This window comes from Cynara cardunculus (assembly GCF_001531365.2).
Source record: "Cynara cardunculus var. scolymus isolate 2C chromosome LG 8, CcrdV1, whole genome shotgun sequence".
Classification (NCBI taxonomy): domain Eukaryota; kingdom Viridiplantae; phylum Streptophyta; class Magnoliopsida; order Asterales; family Asteraceae; genus Cynara; species Cynara cardunculus.
In genome coordinates, this window is record NC_037535.1 from 1662999 (window position 1) to 1668989 (window position 5991).

The following is a 5991-nucleotide window of genomic DNA, read 5'->3' on the forward strand; positions in this document are numbered from 1 at the left end:
ATTATATTTTAGATTTTTTATATTTAAAATGAAATGTTTATCCTGTATTTGATTGTGTTTGTATGCAGTTAGTTACACGAATTCAAATATGGGATGAAATCGGATAAGGATGAACGGGTTTAAGAGTTTTTAAGAGTTTAAGAGTTTTTAAGAGTTTTAGCCAAATGCTTTATAATATAGTATAGATATAGATATAGAGACCTAAAAACTGATATGAACAATTAGGAATAGCAATGGGCCGGGTATTAGTATCCACGTCCTCGCAACCGATAGCTAAAACCGTCCCCGTAACCGCCCCGATCCCCGTCGGGGATTTTATCAGGGATCCCCATCGGGTCCCAGCGGTTTCCCAGATCCCCGTTGAGGAATCCGTTAAGGGTAAAAATCCTCTTTTTCACCGTTGGTTATAACCGAACCTGAATCCGAAATCGAAACCCGAAACCGATCTGGAAAAAATTACAATATGCTAATTTTCACAATTAAAAGTAAATTACAATTTTTTTTAAAGATGTAAGTTTAAATGTCTCAAACATAATCGAACCAATTACAAACAATATATTAGATTACAATATAAAATTAAACAGAAATTCAAACATCGTACAACTAAAATCACGATTTTAAACAAATAAACTAGATTTTTCGTGAGTTTTATTTGGGTTGTTGAGGTAAAATGGATAAAAGTCTTCTAAATTTTAATGTTACTATTTTCTTTTAATAATAGTAATATTATATATATATATATATATATATATATATATATAAATTAAAATTAATATATATACATACATATCGGGTCGGTGATCACCGTCCCCGCCCCCGTCCCTGTTAAAATCCCCTAATTCGTTCCCGATCCCCATCCCGTTCCCGATAAGATATCTCCGAACCCGGCTCGAAAGTTCTGGTTTTCAGTTTTCATCATCGGTTTCGGGTTTTTTTGCCATCATTATAAACAATGAAAAAAATACAAAGAAAAAAACATTTCAATTTGGTCTTTATTTTATGGATTGGTTTGGATATGTGAAAAGGTAGTGGAATATGTCGGCTAAAGGTGCCTTGAGTTGTGATTCAATGTGGGTGGTTGTGAAATTATAAGGTAGGCGCGCACCGACTTCATCCGACCGATGTTCATTTATGTCTCGATATTCTCTTTTATTTCTTTTTTCTAATAATTTTTTAACTACAAAAATTATATATATACTAGAAGGATATTCGTGCAATGTAGAAAGATGAATCTTGATTTTAATGTTTAGTTTTTATTTTTTGTCTTTATCGATATAATACGATTTTATGTGGTTTTGACAAAATGAAAATGTTTTTATTTTTGAATTAAAATATAAATTTGAAAATAACATAAAATTTAGTAAAAATAAATAAATTGATAATATGATCAAATTAACTATTTAATAGTTCTCATTTTTTTTGTAACTTCTTTAATTCAATTTTTTATTATAATTTARTTTARATTTAATAACAAAATAATTTATTTTTGTTTTAATAATMTAATTTTTTATAGAAATAATAATTAARYATTCTGTTAAAACTCAATAATTATCTTAATTATATTTTAAATTTTCTATATTTAAAATGAATGTTTATCCTGTATTTGATTATGTTTATCAGGAGTTAGTTACACGAATTTAAAAATTGAGCTTTAATAAGTTGTACTTACGCAAAATTACTTGTAATCTTAAATTTTATGTAATATACATCAGTCAACAGTACTTCATGCATAAAAAATGGTTTTTAAGAGTTTTTGTCAAATGTTTTATAATATAGTATATTATAAAACCGGACATAAAAGGTACGTAAAAGGTACGTAGACGGTGAATTGGGTTGAAAGTGAAAGTCTGTTTTCGTAAGACACGGTTTTTATACTTGAAACTTCACAACAAAATGTTGTGAATGTAAGAAAAACCGAATTTTTGCTGTAAAAACACTGTAAATTTTATCTTCACAGTGCTTTACTGTGAAGTTTCAAGTTTAAAAATTGTGTCTCACGAAAACAATCTTATCTCACATTGTAATGATCAAATTGTAAAATTAACTCATCATTAATTTAATTTAACATTCAAAATTAAATGATCAAATTGTAATATTTTTTTATTCCCAAATTAAATTTCCACAATAAAAAAAATACACAGTATTAGTACTATATTGTAACTCTTTTCAATTAACAAAAAAACAACGTTGGCATTACTGTCTAGAGGTTAATTTTTATCATATAATTAAAGGTAGAATGAGAAACCAGACATTTATTTTGGAACAAACTAAAATAGTAATTTAAACAATAATTTTGAGAAGGGATCAGTAATACTTAGTTTACTGTGTTTATAATAATGGAAAGATAGAAGAATGATACGTAAAAAAAACTCTTGTCTGCACTGCACTAAGGTCCCTAAGCAATCACTTAATGGAAAAGAAAGTGATCAAGCGATGACAACCAGAAAGTCGCGAGGGGTCTATATTTTGTAGATTATGGTTAATGGGTATCTTTAGATCCTGTTGTTTCTCAATAGTTCCATCGTATAGCGGTCGGTTGTTAACTGACTGAGTCAAAGACCTTCCAGCCTAGTGGTAAAGGCTTGGGCATGACATAGTCATGAACCCGAGTTCGAGCCCTGGGAGGGGAGTGTTGGCGACATTTAAGTGGGGCCATGTTTAGCCTCCAAATTTGCCGGGGATTAGTCGGGCTTTGGCCCGGACACCCTTACAAAAAAAAAATTACAAATAGATCACAGTAATAAATTAAAACAGATGAACACAGTATTTAATTATACATGAAGCAAGATACCACGTGACACAACGACTTAATGACGACGACATTATAGTGACAAATGGTCGTGTAGGGTTTGAATAGTTAGTTAAAGTGGGTTTGAGTTATTTGGTCAATAAGTTGATTAATTCACACGAAACTGTCTTTAAAGACGTCAATATAAGAGACGTTTTTGGCTCAATCAACGGATGAAGCTAGCCACAAACCCGAGATCGAATCTGGGATCTGTCTTGTATTTGAGCAAAGTCGTTCCGTCCATAACAAAGCAGGGTTTGAGTTTTTCGTGTAGGATTTTTAAGACGAGTTGAAATTGGTAGGATTACGATAGCTTGGCCAAGCAAATTTTTCTTGAAATTTTGTAAATAACTAGTATATTAAATATGATTATAAATTAATAAAGGGTAAATTATATGAAAATGTAACATACCTTAACTTGATTCCTATTTTGGGTAAGGTGCTTTTAAAACTTCCATTTTGGTACATAAGACTTAAAGTTTTAAACATTTAAGTACCCAGGTAACTGGTTGAAGCATTAACCGGTTATCATATTGATGTAGCGAGTGATGTGGTATCCAACTTATTATTATTTGCTAACGTGATTAGTGACATGGATTTTTTTTAATCTAAAAATAGTTTTCAACCGGTTGCCCGGATACTTAAGTGTTTAAAACTTTACATTTTAGGTACCAAAATGTAAGTTTTAATAAAATGGAAGTTTTAAAAGTACGTTATCCAAAATAAGAATCAAGTTAAAGTACGTTACTTTTTCTTGCAATTTACTTATTAATAAAATAACAATCAAAGTTGATTTAAATGATATATTTATATAGTTGTAAATACTTGAATATACATACCAATTTAATTTTTATCGCGTTTTTCGACGTGACGAATTTAAGTTTTAGTATCTCTTTGAATTGAATGAGGTATCCTTACTAGCAGCTAAATAGGACTCACAACTTATATGGTCAATCATACATGATTGTTTGGTAGTGGTTTAATGATATAAAAAATGGCTTATTCAGTAAAGTTCGAACAAAAGATGTATACAGAAAACCAATTTTTTTCCAAACTTGTCACTCCAGTGACAAGTCCCAATTAAAAAACATGCTCATTCCATCTATGAAAAAACCTTCTTAAAAAAAACTTCCTAATCTATACAGATTAATCCACAGAGACAGTTTTATCCATATAAGACTAGGGGCATGTTTGTTAGCAGCTTAATGAGCTTAATGAGACTTACAGTGTCAACAATACATAATTGTTTGATAGTGGCTTAATGATATAAAAAATAATTTATTCAATAAGCTTCTAGGAGGAAACTTTACGCAGAAAGTCAAAATTTTATTTTCAAGCATGTCCTTCCCAATTAAAAATACGCTCTTTTTTTGAAAAAACTCTCTTAAATAAAAACTTTATCAATCTATTCAGACAGTTTAATCCACAGAGACAATTTTATGTTTATTTGACTTAATGAAAAACTAATCAAACAACCTCTTAATAAAAAACCAATCAAACTACATCTGACACATATTATAAATGTCCCAAAATATGCATTCCAAATAAAAAGGGGAAAGTTCACTTAAATGGGCCTTAAATCCAAGGTGGGCCGGCCCGATTACCCTTATTTGACCGGCCCTCTTTTGCTTACTTCTAGAGATAGAAAAGGGTTCGATCCGACCTGGGACCAACTTAGGAACGGTTTTGGACCGATAGTCCGGGATTGGCTACGATATTCCACCAAAAATAAGGCCCTCCTCGATTTTTTATTTTAACTATATTTGATTGACCAAATTATTTATAACAAAAACGTATTCTTTTAGTGTGTTTGATTGACTCAATTATAATAAAAAAATGTATTTGTTAGTGTATCTGATTAACCAAATTATTCAAAAAATATTTTTTATATGTTAAAAATCAATTTAAAAAAATTAAGTGGGACCAAGTTGGGGCTGGCCCAAGACCGAGACCGGGTGTCATAACCGGGCCTGATACACCTTAACCGTTCCGTCCTTTTTTGACAGGGACTGATTATGTCGGGATCTGTTTTGGATGATATATTATTTGCACATGAAATGGTCGTGCTACTGCTAAAACATATTAAAAGTTCATACAGGTTGATACAGACTTCTCACAGCTACGTTAAAACCCTTCACAAACCTCACACTGCAACATCCACATAGCCATGATAGATGCAAGGAAAAATCTTGAATGGTCGTACCGATTACACATGGCTTGATCTGGGGTCTCAATTCAACTAATCCATCGTTTTTTGTAATCCATTTGTACTATATTATAAAGCATTTGACAAAGACTCTTAAAACCATTTTTTATGCAATAAGTACTGTTTATGGATGCATATTACTTAAATTTCAAGATTACAAGTAAATTATATATAAGTACAACTTATTAAAGCTCCATGTTTGAATTCGTGTAACTAAATGAAGATAAACATAATCAAATACGTGATAAACATCTCATTTTTAATATAAAAAATCTAGAATATAATTAGGATAATCATTAAATGAAGATAAACATAATCAAATAAAAATGTTCATTACTAATAAGCTGAAACGTTTCTAACATGTAGCTCAGTTGGTAAAACGACGATGTGACCTTGCTCAAATACAAGACAAATCTCGGGTTAGATTCCCCCGGGTAGTCTCAGCTGCGGAGTGAGTCAAAAAGATGCTCCCTTACATGTATTTGTAACTTTTTTAATTATCATATACGTTGATCAAAAAGATCTAAAATATTATCTGATTTCTAAGGGGCCGTTTACCAAACACTTACCTCATAAGCGTTTACCAAGTCACGTTACCTCACCGGATGAATATGATAAGGACCAAGAATCTTAGTATCTTACCCGGTAAGAGCGAGACAAGAACCATGAATCTTACCCGGTAAGTGAAGGAGACGACTCTTACCACAGTAAGCACTTATCGGATAAATTGTTGCATACAATGTCGTTTTGGTGGACTAAAATATTACTCGATAAGTAAATAATAGTGTTAAATTTTACCCGTAAACACTTACCGGATAAGTGTTTGGTAAACGGTCCCTAATTTTTTTTTATTAAATAAATAATTAAATCAAATATGTTAAATGTGATGAATATAAAAAGAATGGAAGATGCTTCAAGTTATAAAAGTGTTAGACAATGAAATGTTTGGTATTTGTTGGATTTTGTTTAATGATCAATAATACACACACACACACAC